The sequence below is a fragment of the Gracilinanus agilis genome, chromosome 4 (assembly GCF_016433145.1).
Source record: "Gracilinanus agilis isolate LMUSP501 chromosome 4, AgileGrace, whole genome shotgun sequence".
In the NCBI taxonomy this organism is placed as follows: domain Eukaryota; kingdom Metazoa; phylum Chordata; class Mammalia; order Didelphimorphia; family Didelphidae; genus Gracilinanus; species Gracilinanus agilis.
Genome location: NC_058133.1, coordinates 320,856,028 through 320,872,003, shown reverse-complemented (window position 1 = coordinate 320,872,003; position 15,976 = coordinate 320,856,028). Strand labels below are relative to the sequence as shown.

Sequence of the window (15,976 nt, the reverse complement as noted above, 5' to 3'; positions counted from 1 at the left end):
CCCTCCCTCCCTCTCTCTCTCTCTCTCTCTCTCTTTCTTTCTTTCTTTCTTTCTTTCTCAGCTACCCAGCTGCCCCCTGAGGGTGCTTTAATCAGGTAGGTGACTAAGGGATTACTGTGTAGAGGATCCAGAAGAGATTAGATTACAAAATTAATCCAATCAACAGGATTTCACAATTTCTAGCAAAACTAGAGGAGGAAGAGAAAAGGTAGATGGTAGTCTCAGCAAGGTAGGAACAGTGGGAAGTTCTATGAAACTCCAGAAGAATTTTTTGCCTAAATGCTTTTGGGGTGTCTATTATAGCTTTTACTGACTACAGATACAGAAACTTCTAGAAAGCTGGCTTTACGCTTGGGAAAGTATATTGGATTTATTATATATTCAAAGGGAAAAACAAGCTGCAAATAATAGAGGTTCACAGTTTTATATATGCGGTTCTCTCCTTCTGTTCTACTTTGTATGTGGAAATGCATTCTATTTGGTATTTAAGTCCAGAATTTTAAAAGGGGGAAGAAAAGGGTAGGAGATGAAATAAGAGAAGGAAAATCTAGTAAAGTGACTGGAATTTGAAATTCAGTTTAGTAAAAAAATAATTTTCCACAAATCATTTCCCAGCATCACACACAAAATGTTTAAAATTATAAAGTGCAAAAGCTGACATGGACCTTGGATCTCTGACCTCCTCATTTTGTAGTTAAGAAAGCAGAGATGGGGGCAGCTGGGTAGCTCAGTGGATTGAGAGTCAGGCCTAGAGATGGGAGGTTCTAGGTTCAAGTCTGGCCTCAGACACTTCCCAGCTGTGTGACCCTGGGCAAGTCACTTGACCCCCTTGCCCACCCTTACCACTCTTCCACCAAGGAGCCAATACACAGAAGTTAAGGGTTTAAAAAAAAAGAAATGTAATTATTAACATGTTAACTAAAATTATTCATTTAGAACTGTTAATAATCAACACATCAATTAAAAATGATTAAGAACCAGTGTGTTCTGAAGAATACTGGAGCAAGAAATACCTGGATTCTGTGTATGACTGCCACTTATTATCTATATTGACTGAGTTACTTTGTCCCTGTGGGCCTCAGTTTTCTCATCTGTCAGTCTGTCAATTGCTTCTCAGACAAGGCTGTTGTGAGAATACAGTGAGATGTCAGTGAAAATGCTTTGGAACTTCTGAGAGTTGGGTAAAAATAAACAATGTCTACTCTAAGTTGTTTAGAATTCATCTAGTTGATATTTACTTTCTAGTGCCTACAAAGGATGGCCTGGGCTCTGTGTCTTCATGGTGTTATCCAGAGGAGGTGCTAGAAAGTCTGAGCTCATGTCCTTCTCTGGGCATTTATCCTTCACATACTTCGGTGACAAGGGCAGTTTTGGAGGCCAAGAGGTGCAAAACTCATTTGAGTTCTTGCTCTCACAGATTTAGATATTCCCTCCAAGTCTCCAGCTTTCAGAGCACTCTTGCCTGCCCCTTCGGTGTGAGGTTTGTCCATATTCTTCAACTGGGAGTTCCTCCAATGACCCGGAGGCCTTCCTTAGTTTCTTGAGAGATCTCTGTTGCATCTCCAGTGCTTATCGGGTATGACATGTAGTAAGCCCTTAATAAATGCTGGCGGATGGATTGATCTCAAGGATCAGGCCTTTTGCCATGAGGCCAACCAGATGGTCTTTTCTTCAATGGAACATTCATTGGAAGATATCGATACCACTCCTGAAATGCTCAGTAGCATTTTTCCTATGCTTCATGGCTCAGGGGCCTCCTCTCTGGGTTCACATGGACCAGATTCAATCCTAGTGGTTAACCACAAAGAGTTGGTCAGTTTTTTCTCTCATGGGCTCTTTGCCACTGCCCAATAGTTTTACTTCAATGAAATCTCCTAAATAAAATGTAAGAATGTGTCTACGTTTTCAAAAAGCAGAAGAGTATCCCCTAGTCTTATATTGACACTCAATGTACAACACAAATATTGGCCTTTATATCCCCCACCACAGAAAATGTAGAAGGGTAAACACAGAAACATAAAGCATTTAAAATAGTCCATTAAAAATTCCTAAGTAAGTAAAAAAAAAAAAACATTTTGGGGCTGCTACTCATTTACTCTGGACCTGGGCCATCCAAGCAATTCAAGTAGGTTTCACTCACCAAGTACAACACTACTACACAGGAACTGTGGGGACGGGCTTCTTTCTCCATTACATTGTGTCAGGAAGTAGTCTCTCTCTCTCTTGTCTCTCTGTCTCTGTCTTTCTCTCTCTTCTTTTTCTCTCTTCTCTCTTCTTTTTCTCTCTTCTCTCTCTTTTTCNTCATAGCCAAATAGCACCACAGGGAGAATTTTTCTAGTCAAAATCTATGATTTCATCAGTATTGGGAATTCCAAGTGAGAGAACTCCCTCTACTTAGATCTTTTTCTCTCTTCTCTCTCTCTCTCTCTCTCTCTCTCTCTCTCTCTCTCTCTCTCTCTCTCCTGCCTGACCGCAATTCTCAAATATGGGGTTCCTCAAAGACTGCTCCCAAAGTTTATGCTTCCCAGGAAACCTTCCCCCTCCAGCAAAAGGCTAAATTCCAGGATCATTACCTAGGAAATTAAAAATATTCTCCCTCTTCTCCCAGCCCAGACATTTAGGAAGGTGAGCTTCTGTCACAGCATCCCTGAATTTCCCTCTCAAACACAGAGTATTTGTTTGCAGAGTCATCATTGCTTCTCTTGGGGGAAGGGATGGGAACATACCTCCCCTTGCTATGCTGTCCCCTTCCCCACTCTCTCCTTTAAGCTCCCCCCACTTTCCCCCGCCCTTGCTATATCCTACAGAGAAATCTGGGCCTGTCCTGAGGGAGCAGGGAAAGAGTAGCAGCTGGGAAGTGTTTGTTGGAGTCAAAGGGATGGCGTGTGAAGAGGCCTTGGCCTTGGCGAGGAGGAGAGCCGCGGGCAGAGGAGCAGAGAGTGGGGGTGATGGCACCGTGCCTTACCCTCCTCCTCGGTGCCCAGCCCCTTCCAGGAGACTTTCCCTTACTCCAGGCCCCGTGCTCTGTGCTTCCCAAATTGGCTCTCACCATTCCGTCCTTAGAAGCTTTCTCATTCCTCCATCTGATCAGGACCTCCCGTTATTATTCCATACCTTCCATTGCCTCCCTTTGCCTCAGCCCATTCTTTACCTTCATCCAGAGCTTCAGTCCCTCCAGTTTTCAGCTCTTTCACAAGCCGACGTTTGAGAAAGCCCTAACCCTCTCTTTCTTTCCTTTCTATTCTGTTTACCGTCTCCATTGGACGCTGCCGGCCACCCTCTCTCCTCTCTGGGTTTTCCTGGTGCTCCTTGCCCTCTAGTCTCCACTTCTCCGTGTCCTCTGCTGGATCCTCGTCCCTCTCCCCCCCAGAATAAGTATTTCTCGAGGTGCTCGTCTGCACCCTCTCTTGGTGACCTCAGGAGCACCGAGCAACCCTCCTCGTCTCTGTGCGGGTCCCTACTCCAGTCTCTCTTCGGAGCTCCGCTTTCCTACTGAACATTTCTAAGCAGAGGCAAGGAGGCTGGCCGTGGAGATGAAGCTCCGGGCCCGGAGTCAGGAAGGTTCAAATCTGCTCTCAAACACTTACTAGCCAGGGTGACTACGGGCCGATCACCGAACCGCGGTTTGCCTGGGAAATGGCAGGCCGCTCTAGTTTCTTTGCTAGAAAACAAAACAAAACTCGAACACAGCCACTATGGTCCACCGACTCCTGAAGAGTCAGATACAACTGAACAACTTAACAAGAGCTGCACAGTATAGATTTTAAAATGAATATCCAATATTCTAAGTATTATATTTAATAAAATTTATGAATAATAACGAACATAAAAAAGCTAGAGCAAAAGAGCCACCTTCCTCGGCCGGCCAGCACGGTGGAAAAGAGAAAAAAGCAAGGGAGAGTTTCAGAACTTTTAAACAATTACGGGAAGACTCAAAGGTGGACAAAGGGAAAAGCTTTCTGGGTAATACAGAAAGGAATTCTGGGGTACGTAGTTTAAAGTACAAAATCTCCATTTATACAATATCTGAGATGTTTCCATCTAGCAATGTCCAAAACTGATTTCTCCCCTCCTCCATTCTCCCGTTTGCAAACGTGCTTATTTCTGTTCCTAACCTGGACTCTTCACTCTTCATCACCCTCTCTATACAGTCTGTTGCCAAATCTTGCTATTTCTGCCTTCATCATTTCTCTCATATTCACTCCTTTCTCTCTGCTCCCGACTCCATTTTAATTCCACCTCTTGTTAACTCTCCCCTAGATTGTTGCCACAGCCTGCTGACTGGTCTCCTTGACTTCAGTGTCTTCCCACTTCCATCCATCCTTCACCTGCCAACCAAAATAATATTTTTTTAAGCGCACAAATCCAAGCATGAAACTCCCTAATCAGTCAACCTCGGTGGCTCCTTGCTGCCTCTTGGATCAAATATTCATTTCTGTTTAGTTTTTTAAATCCTTTCTGTCTTTCCAGCCGTATCAGATATTATTTGCCTTCCTGCATTCTGTGATGGATCTGGCCAAAAGGAAGTTCTTCCTCTGTTCCTCACACACACAGATCCTGGGTCATTTCCTGTCTCTTTGCTTTTGTGCTGGCCTGTTCCATGCCTGGAATGCCTCCTCGCATCATCTTTACCTTGGAAAATCCCCCTCCTCTTTCCAGATGGAGTCCAAGCACCACCTTCTGCACAAAGCCTTCAACCCACCCTTTTAGTGCCTTTCTTCACAAACTACTTCGTATTGGACTATTTTCTATTTATTTGTACTTATTCTCTCTCCAGTCTTTAGTTATAGATACTTGTTATCCCCCCCCCCCCCCATTACATTGGAGGCTTCTTAGAATTACAAGTAGGGATTATTTCATTCTTTGTCTTTATATCCCCCAGTGCCTAGAATAGTGCCTGGTATATAGTGGGCACTTAATACATTGATTGATCGATTGACTGATTGAAGACATAAGGAGAAGAGGGCATCTTGAAGATTCTGCGAGAGCCAGCAAAAATTTCTACGTCTGTGAGATGTTCCCCTTCAAATGAGTCTTGATAGAGATCCATGCCCTGAAATACCATCAGATTGATTGGGAAACTAACAAAATTGCTCTAGTTGCCCCTCACCCCACTTACACTCAAATCAATGAGGTCTGGCAGTCAAATTCTGCCTCTGGCATTTAAAACTAGAGTCTGTTTTGTTTTTGTTTTTAATCTCTAAAATGAGAAAGTTGAACTAAATGGCATCTGATGTTCCACTCTAGCTCTAAAATCCTATGAAAAGTCACAGAGACCAGTTTCCCTGAACTACCAATAGGTGTTTAGTATCCACGGCAAGTATGAGCTAGATGCAGGCTTGGCAGCCTTTTCAAAGAGGAGATTAATTTATGCCTTGGGCATTCCAGGTGCCTGTTAAAGTTTTTTTGGAATGATTGCTAATTTAGGTGTCTCAGCATTTTGAGTTGATGCCCTGAACCCACCTGCCAAGTCTTCATTTATTCACTCCCTGGTTAGAAAGAGGGTTAGGGAAGGAGTTACTCCATTCCTTGAAGGCTTTTCTTCTTAGTCTGTTATTAAAATGCAAATCTCCTCTCTAAATTTTTCTCCAGCATCAACCCCTTATCTCCCTCTCTAATGCTACTTCACTTAGAATCAGGGCTCAAGGGAGACAAGGTAGCACTTTAAAAAATATTATTTTATATTTGCAGGTTATTTTTCATGTTAGAAAAACTTACTGTCCATAGCATATTTTTGGCACAATTTTAAAGCCCATCTAAATGTATACAAATACCAGGTCCCAACTCTGAACATCTTTTTTGCTTTAAAAAAAAAATCTTTCAGCTCTTATCTTCTTACTATGAATGAATAACATTTAACTGAGCTATTCATTGAATAAAAATTTATTAGACACCTCAAATGGCTAGTGCTCTGAATTAAGTACTGGAGAAAATACAAATAATAACCATAATTCACATTTTTATTGGTTTTAAGATTTATGAAGCATTTTACCTATAATGTACATACAATAACCTTGTGAGTTCCATGCCATTGTTGTTCAGTCCTGTCTGACTCTTCATGATCCCATGGACCATTCTATCTATGAGATATTCTTGACAAAGATGCTGGAGTAGTTTGGCATTTCCTTCTTCAGTGGATTAATATAGAGTAATTATTATAATTAGTATAAGACAATAAATTAATATGATAGTAATAAATTAAAATAAATATAATTAATATGAAAATAGAAATTAAATTAAAGCATTGTAGATGTAAAATAGATATTTTTGAATACATTAAGTTGAAAATGTTTTGTGCAAATAAAGCTAATGTAGCCTGAATTAGAAGAAAAGCAATGAATTGAGAAAAAAATTTGTAGAAAGTTTCTTAGATAGAGATCTCACATCTCTAAAATATATAGAAAATTTTGTCAAATATATAACAAAATAAACCATTCCCCAGTAATAAATGGTCAAAAGATATGAACAGATAGTTTTTGGATGAAGAAATCAAAGTTATGTTTAACTATGTGAAAAAAGCTCCAAATCATTATTGATTAGAGAAATTAAAATTAAAACAACTCAGAGATCTCTTCTACACTATCAGATTGAGTAAAATGACTAACGGGCAAAATGACAAATGTTGGAGGGGATGGGAATGCTAATACGCTTTTGATGGAACTGTAAACTGATCCAACCATTTTAGAGAACAATCAGGAATTATGCTCAAAAGCGTTATAAAACTATGTATACCTTTTATCCCAGCACTACCACTATTAGGTTTATTAGTGATCTATAGCTTTTTTTATGCCTATTGATAACTTAGATTTCTTTCTCTGAAGCTGCTTGTTTTCTATCCCTTGACCATTTATCAACTGGGGAAGAGTTCTTACTCTTATAAATTTGGCTTAGTTCTTGATAAATTCGCAAAATGAGTCCTTTATCAGAGAAACTTGATGCAAAGATCCCTCCCCCAATTTTCCTGATTTTCTTCTGGTTTTGTCTGTATGAAGACATTTTAATTTCATGTAATCAAAATTATCCATTTTATTTTCTATGAAATTCTATCTCTTGTTTAGTCACGAACTCTTCCCCGTTCATAGATTGTCTTTATGTGAAGTGTTTTGTAATTGTGTTCATATAGTTCCTGTTTTTGTCCAATCAGGTAGACTTCTATCTGTAGTTATTTTAAATTGAATTTCTCTTTTTGTTTCTTCCCGCTGAATTTTTTCTTGGTAACATATAAATCTATAGAAATGTTGATGATTTATGTGAGTTAATTTTACATATCTTGCAACTTAGCTAAAGTTAATTGTTTCAACTATTTTTAGTTGATTTTCTAGAATTCTGTAAGTATACTATCATATCATCTACAAAAAGTGAATTTTGTTTCCTTGCTATGCTTATTCTTTCAATTTCTTTTTGTCTTATTGCAAGAGCTAGCATTTCTAGTATAATTATTGCATAGTGATCATGATAATGGTTCTCTTGCTTCACTCCAATGTTATTGGAAAAGCTTATTCCATTACAGATAATGCTTGCTCTTGATTTTATGTAGATACTATATTATTTAACATTTTAAGAAAATGAAATAGCTATTTTCTAAGGTAATATCTTAGCTTCCTTTGAGAATTTATTGATAAATCCAAAGGCTTTTTTTTTTTGCCAGACATGATATTTTTGCTGCATTGACTACTGACCACATTCTTCTTTTTGCCTTCCTAGTTTGTTCAACCAATGAAATTTAAGTGGTAAATTATTTTCCTTCTAATATGATATTATCTCCTTTTTAATCTCTTTTGTTGATCCTCCTTATTCCTCTTGCATATTAAGAGTGGGAATTCCTCGAGGTCCTCTTCTCTTTGAATCCTTGGAGGATGGAGAAGTAGGCTCAATGTTTTAGCTCAATGTTTTAAGACTCCAAAACATTTTGAAGGCCAAATTATTGTTGAAACAAAGTTGCCAATAACTTTCTTAACTGGAAGGCCCATGTCCTGAGAATCCTTCTATGGTGGATTCAAAATGTCAAGAGTTGTTGGATTTCTAAAACACTGAGCCCACTTCTGAGGTGTACAAAGTTTATAGGATTAGTCTTTAACATTTCTAATTCTCCGGAAGCCTTAATGTCTTTCCGTCAAAATAGCAGAAAGGATAGGTTATGATTGGAATAGCACCCAACCAATTAGATATTAAATCTTTTCTTATTATTTCTTATTTGCCAGTCCAGAGGACTGAAAAGAAAAGAAAGAAGGGCAGAATACAAGAATAAGCATTTACATAGCACCTACTATATTCCAGGCACTGTGCTAAGAATTTTTTTTACAAATATACAAATATCTCCCAGTAACTAGGAAGCTTATGCTATTGTTATCCTCATTTTAAAGTTGAGGAAACTGAAGCAAACAAGTTAAGTGGCTTGTACAGGGTGACATGGCTAGTAAGTTGTCCAAGGCTGGATTTGTATTTAGGTATTCCTGACTCCAGACTCAGCACTCTTTTTCCACTTCACTCCTAACTGCTTCAAGAAAGGACAAGAAGAAAGAAAAAATACTTGTGAAGTTAGGTTTTTTTTTTCTAGTCGACCTTATACTGAAAACCAGGAGAATAAGAAAACGGAGTTTTTATTCTCGTAGTCCTGCTCAGGACTGTTGACCACATGCCAAGAAAAAAAGAAAAGATCACCACAGCAGTGTTTTCTGGAAACTAGAGGCATTCCGTTGCCATTCCTTAACTTCCTTTAGATCCAACCATGAGCATTAACTCTAGGGAAAGAAAGTTTTTGTTTTTATTTAAAATATGGATGTAAACCAACATTTAATCAGTTATTCAAGGTATCCAATCTGCTTCTACCCTCTGAAAAGAGAGATAAATTGTCGTGTAGTATAATGTAACAACTTTTCACTTATAGATTATCTTAAGTTCACAAAGCATTTTTTCTCATTACAAACCTATAAGGGTATAGTCAAGTCAAGGTGCTTTTATTAGATCCTACTATATGCCAAGTACTGTGCTAAACTCTAGAGACTCAAAGAACCTCCCTCCCCTAAAAAACCCACAAAAATTATATAGAATTCAAATATTTAAGAAGTCTGTTAAGTAATTTTTAAGGTCTTTTCCTGCTCTAAATCTCTAATCCCAAGACTTAATATACCATTTAATATACCATTGTAACTCAAGAATTTACTAAATATCTGGCCTTGAGTCACCTAACTACCCAGTACTGGAATTAGAACATGAATTTTTCTATTGCATCAGGATAAAATCAGTCTCCTCTCTTTGACATTAAAGCTTTTGAGAATCTAAGTTCAGCCTCCTGCTCCAGACTTTTTACACATTTCCTTAATTCATGCACTCAATACTTCAGGTTTGCCATTCCCTGAACTTGGCACTCCTTCACTGTCTGTTTTCCTTACCTGGAATTCATTTTCTTTTGACGCCTGCCTTTTATAATCTCTGGCTCCTTTCAAGACCCATCTCGTGGTCCATTTTGTATAGGAAGCCTTTCCTTAGTTGTTAGCGTGGGCTCCCTTTTCTTAAAATTATCAAGTTTATATATCTCTTTGTTGATATAGGCCCCACTAGCCCCCCAGTAGAATGTACTCTTGAGGCCAGAAACTGTTTTTCATTTAGTCTTTATAACCCTGCTGCCTTGCATACAGAAGGTTCCTAATCATGGTGCCCAGATTTTCCTGACTCTAAATCCAACACTTTATATACTGTATCACTCAGGCTCTCACCATTATAAGAACCTGGGCCAGGCTTGCCTTCACTCTGGCTCCAATTCTCTCCTTGCCTGCCATATGGCAACCCTGGAAAATGTCCTGCCCCAGGACCACTGTTTTTAGGCAGGACTCTACTCATACTTCACCTTGCTTCCAAAATATTGAACTAAGCTAAGAATTGAGCAGCTCTTCCTTTTCATCCCTTCTTTTTCACCATCATCACTTTACTTTGTTTTACTTTTCACAGTACAATATATTTTTTTACCTACAAAAAAAGATCAGACTCTTTTTTTCAAAAGTAAATAAAATGTTAGGTCTCATTTAGGGAGTGATATTAAACTGAGGTCCTCACTCTAGTCAAAGGGTTTTTAGAGATGTTGCAGTGGATGCCTGTTTGTTGATAGGTTAATATGTTGTAAATGAGGTAACTTACTTCTCTTAACCTTTATTTTAGATATCATAAAAGAATAGCGTAAATCTGTTACCTCCCACATTGTTCATTGTGGAAAGAGATTGGAGAGGCAGCATGGGTTAATGGAACAAATACTGAACTCGGAGGCAGGAGAAAACTGACTTTATAGCTTATTCTGACACTTAGAAGTAGTCTGCAATTCAGTGAACTTCTCTAAGCCTCAGTTTCCTCATCTGTAAAATGGGGGTATTTTAATGCCTATTTAATAAGGTTATTGTGAGGAAAATATTTCATAAATCCTTAAAGGACCAAATAAATCTAAGTTGATGTTTTGGTTGTTTTTTTGTTGTTTTTTTTTTTTTTTTTTTTTTTTTTTGCAACATGAGTAATATAGGAATTTATCTTGCTTGATTCTGCATATTTGCTACATGGATTTTTTTTCTTTTTTTTCCATTGGGGATGATGGTAAGGGAAAAAATAAATGCTTGGTAATTGAAAAAATAAAAATTAACTTATTTTGCATAGAATATGATCCTTTCCATAGAATTAGAGTCTTTCTTAAGACCATCTAGTCCAACACCCTTATTTTATGGATGAAGAAACTGAGACCCCAAATAGGCTAAGTGCCTTGGCCAACGTCACAAGTAACCATGAACTTTGGAAGAACTGGGGTTTGAACCCTGGTCCTCTGACTCTTCTAATTCAGTATACTCCATTACACCATACCATACCGGATTAGAGTACAATAACGTGTAGTCCATGCTCAAATTATTCTGACTAGACTTCGCTTAAACATGATATAGTGTCAAAGGGCCATCATTTTGAAAATCAGTTACCATTGTGTTTTGAATATGTAGAAATCCCCATTAGTGAAGAGATGTAGTTGATAGCTACATAGTTTTGTAGTTGCAACTCCATCAGGTGTTTGGAATATACTCATTAACATTTATTTTAAATGTTTCTTTAAGAAGTGTTGCTCTCATCCTTTTTTTTTTTTGCTAGCAATTTGTGTTCAATTCATAGTAAACATTGTTATGCTAACCTATCACTAATCCATCATACAGAAGGAGACTGAGAATAATGTCACTAGCATCAGTCTTATTTTAAAAAAAAAACAACACCAAAACAGTCATCTGCTGCTTCTTTAAATGAGTGTCAATTACTGGGTGTTGTGGATTGAAATCTGGGTGGATGGATTGATGAGTATAAATAGACGTGTAGTCTCTTGGAGTAACACACTGATACAGTGATGGCTGTGAACTGTCAAATCAATCAACAGTCAATCAATATATCTTTATTAAGTGCTTATTCTATCTGCCTGGCACGGGGGATACAAAGACAAAAGTGAACGGTTCCTGCCTTCAGAGGGTGTACATGAAGCCTCATACCTGGAGGAACAGAAGTATATTCAGAGTAAATACTAAATAAACAAAAGGTAGTTTAGGGAAGGAGGGCATTTAGCAGTGGGGAGGGGAGTGGGAGGGGGAATTTCAGGAAAGACTTCTGGTAGAAGGTTAGGATGAATGGCCCACGCTAAAGACGGAACCAGTTAAAGGACGCCTTTGTTCCATAGTAAAGAAGGCAGTGGGAGGGGTGGAAAGGGAACATCTAGACTCAGTGAGCAGCCCTGAGGTCAGCATCAGCCTCTCTTCCCTACTGAGGCTGGCTCTAGCCGGCAGCTGATAGCTTTTGGTGTTAGTGAAATGAATTGGACCATCTGCCTCTGCGAGTTTAGAGAGAGTTTTGGAGGGAGCATGTGGAGCAGGAGCTGTGTCGGATGCAGCAGCATGGATTTAATAGTTTGGGACTCCTGGATCTTGTCTTTTGTCCCTGTCCTTCTTGTGGGTTATCCCTGCCCCTTGGAGTGTCTGAGGAAATCTGCAACCCTCTGGGCACTGATCTCACCGTTGGGCCACCGATCAGTGGACAAGGATTTAGTAAGCATTTGTTTTGTGCCAGACACCACGCGGGTCGCTGAGGATACAAAGAAAAAGCGAAAGGGTCCCCATGCTTAAAGAAGTTACATTTTATTGGGTGAGACAGTATTAAGTAACTCTGGGACTGGGACTGCACCTGTAATTTCATTGGTAAGCTTCTGGATGGAGAGACTCTGGATGAAGGTCAACACTTTCTAGAAAATAATTTAAAGTCATAGAGTTGGCTAGATTACCGAGAGGGTGACTTCTCCAGGGTCACATAATCCTTTTGTGTCAGAGACAGGGCTGGAACCTAGATTTTGTTGCCTCTGAGACTGTCTCCCTATGACAGCTGCCTCTTCAAATAAATATGTCCATGTAAAACCCAGTGGAATTGCGCATCGGCTAAGGGGGGCTGAGGGGCTTGGGGAGAGGGAAAGAACATGAAACGTGTAACTAGGAGAAAATATTCAAAATAAAAATATAATTTATAAATAAATAAATATCAAAAGTAGATAAATATATACAGAATAAATATGAGGTGTATTGGGGTGGGGAGGAGGCATCAGGAGATGGGGGTCAGAGATGCAGAGTCACACAGAAATGTGGCTTGAGTTGAACTTGGAAGGAAGTGAAGGATTCTGAGAGGCAGAGGTGGAGGGGGGGGGGGGGAGATCATTCTAGGTATGGAAAATAGTCTGTGCCAAGGTACCGGGTTTGATTAGACTCCTGAGTGTATAAAAGGATATTATAAGGCTGGAAAGGTAGGTTGGAGTCAGGTTGTAAATCATTAAATTAAGTAGCAGTTTGCATTTCCTCTTCTATTTTCTTTCTGGGAGACCTAACCAATTCCCATGGGTTTAGCTATCATCTTTTTTTTTTTTAATAAACCCTTAGCTTCTGTCTTTTTTTCCCTCAGAAATATTTATTTATTAAACCTTTTTTGTTTTTATTTGTTTTTCATTTTTATTGTCATGCAAAAACACTTCCCCATTAGTAGCTATTGTTGTAAGAGCAAAGTCATACATAACCAAAACCCCAAAATAAAACCAGAAATACACTGATGTGAAAAGATGACTCCAACTGTTCTTTCTCCAGAAGCTTCTGTCTTAGAATCAATATTGTGTTTTGTTCCAAGGCAGAACGCTAAGGACTAGGCAGTGAGGGTTAAGTGACTTGCCCAGGGTCACACAGCTAAGAAATGTCTAAAACCAGATTTGAATCCAGGATCCCCCATCTCTAGGCCTGACTCTTATCTACTGAGCCACCCAGCTGCCCTGATTTATCAATCATCTTTATGCAGATGCTCAGATCTCTACATCAAGTTCCAGACTATCCCACTTTACCAATTTCCTATTAGACATTTCAAACCAGACACACCTCCCATTTGACATGGCTCAAAGTGACATCATCATCTTCCTCCTTTCCCACCACCACCCCAAATCGTCCCTTCTCCCAGATTTACTTTGTCAGAGTCATCACCAGGTGAGCGGGGTGGTCTGGAAGGCGAAGATGTTCCCAGACAGAAGTAAGGGATAGGCAATTCGGGTAAAGTGACTTGCCCAGGGTCACACAGTAAGGAAGTATCCGAAGTCACTAGACCTGGCTCTCTATCTACTGAGCCTCCTTGCCCCTTCTTCTGTGTGAAGCTTTGCCTGCTCACTTCAACGACTGGTGTCCTTCCTCTCAAACACCTTGCACTTAACTATTTTATACCTATTTGCATTTGTTCTCTTTATATTGTTTCTATTTATACTTAAAATGGACTTTTTGATCTCTCCTGACAATGCAATATTCTAGAAAATGGGGATTGTTGCTTTCATTTTATTTGTTTCCTTAGCACCTAGCACAGAGCCTAGTAAAATGGTAAACATTTAAAAATGCTGGTTGATTTGATTTCATCCTAGCCAGTGGAGTTTATTGAGTAGGGAGGATGACTTTGTGCTCCAAATTCAGCTTAGAGTAGCATATCTGACTTTGCTAACTGAGCTCACTCCCTGCTCCTTTTGAGCCACGATCTGTGACAGTATACAGGGACATCATGCACAGTGCCCTATTCAGCTGAGCTAACCAATTACTGCACATGACCTTTGAAACGGAAATTCTTGTACTGTGGGAGCTTATAATTTACAAGAGACTGCACAGATATATACATAAAATTGTGACTGAGAAATAAACATATGGGTAGCTGTACAAACAGCAAGCAAACGACCAAAAATAACATGTTCCTCTTGTATATAGGCATTGGTAAAAGTGCAAAGTAAAGTCGGACTTTTAGATTCATAAGGATTTGGGGAAATGCTGGGCAGGGGAACGATGTGGGATATCAGTACTAGAGAGAAAAACCTTCCTGGAAGAAAATGTTTGGAGGAGAAAGAGGAGGCTGGTTGGGTTGGGAGAAGGGAGAGAATTCCTAGAATGTAGTACAAGAGAAGTTTTCTGATGTGTCAATGAATTCGGCAGACACTGGGAACTATCTTAAAGGGATTTTGAGTGGACGAGCATCAGAATGATGGGGGGAAAGGGTGATTAGTGCATGGTTACATTAAAGCAGAAGATTCAGATCATGGATCTAATACAAAGACAAATAGAAAGTCTTTGTCATTATCAATTCATCCCCATTAAACATCCTTAAGAGGCAAGCTGTTGTTCTTGGCACTAATCTATGTGCTGTGTTTATTTTTGGGTAATAGGGATTTTGAGAATTGACTGGCATTCTTGAATTTGTAGTTCAACTCCAAGGAATGTTGACCCCTTGGAAATATAAATCCCAGGCAAACCTTGAGATGGTAGCCCCCTCTAGACCCATTCACACTTGCAGGCTGCAGCCCCAGGGCACCACTGTTCTTTCAGAGTTCCAGGGAAAACCCCAGGGCTGGGTTTTTAGGACTGTTACTTAGAAACCCCCATCAATGAACTTCTTATTAACAATTGGGCAGTATACTCGGTTAGTTTTTTTAACAAAGACATTTAGTGATATAATACAGTCTCTCAAAAATATACATAGATTCATGGGAAGAGTAGATATAAGTGTAAAATACAATATTCATGATGCACATATGTGGCAAGGGGGTAACTTATAAATCTTGGCTATTGACGGAAAGTCTTTCTTGATTGGCATTCTTCTCTCATGCCAGGGGTCATGCCCTTAAAACGACTTCCCTCCTCAGTGTCTCTGCCCTGGGAGGGATGTGTTGCTGCCTACTGATCTAATCTCTTGGATCCCAGCTGAATATACTCTCTGTTAATGGTCCAGTTTCTCTAATGACATGGTCAATGGTGGAGGAGGTAGTGGAAGACTAAAAATCTCTCCTTTTCTCAAAAATGATTCCCCTTAGGGGCTTGGCTTCACTTCAGCATAGCTCTGTACAGCTAAAAAAGAACAACTGTTGGAATTCCTCCAGCTATTTAAGGCTCTCAGGAGGCATGGTTAGCTTGTTTGGTTAGCCAGTTGGTTGTTCCTATCTCGGCCCAATCGAAAGGGATCCCAGGAAATAAATCATTTTGATTACACATCTAAAACTTCATCTTGTTTCATTGAATTGATTGACACAATCCATTGACTGATTCAACTGAGGCGATTACATTCATTGATAAAAGGAATGTAGGAGAATCAGCACCCCTTCCTCTTATATTTTCCCCTTCTTGTATTTTTCACCTTTCTTGTCCCCCTTTCCCTCTGATTAAAAACCAGAAATACTTATACTAACCACAGGTTGTTGTTGTTGTTGTTTTTCCCCCTAAGTGGAATATACTTAGTTTTTGCCAATGATAGAGCAGTTAAAGTGACAAATTATTGTCATCGTTTGGGGGTAAGATTAAAGAGGGAGACAATCAGTACTCTCTTATCTGTTCCTCTCAATTTTCCTCTCTTCTTTCATTCTCTATGCCGTGTGTGTGTGTGTGTGTGTGTGTGTGTGTGTGTGTGTGTGTGTGTGTGTGTGTGT

General features: G+C 39.4%; 1 protein-coding gene across 4 annotated transcripts in view; it reads left to right on the top strand.

The window, feature by feature from the left end:
• HMGN3 (high mobility group nucleosomal binding domain 3) overlaps positions 1-15,976 on the top strand; it is a 79,596-nt gene that overhangs the window by 35,739 nt on the left and 27,881 nt on the right. The gene's annotated exons all lie outside the window — the stretch shown is intronic.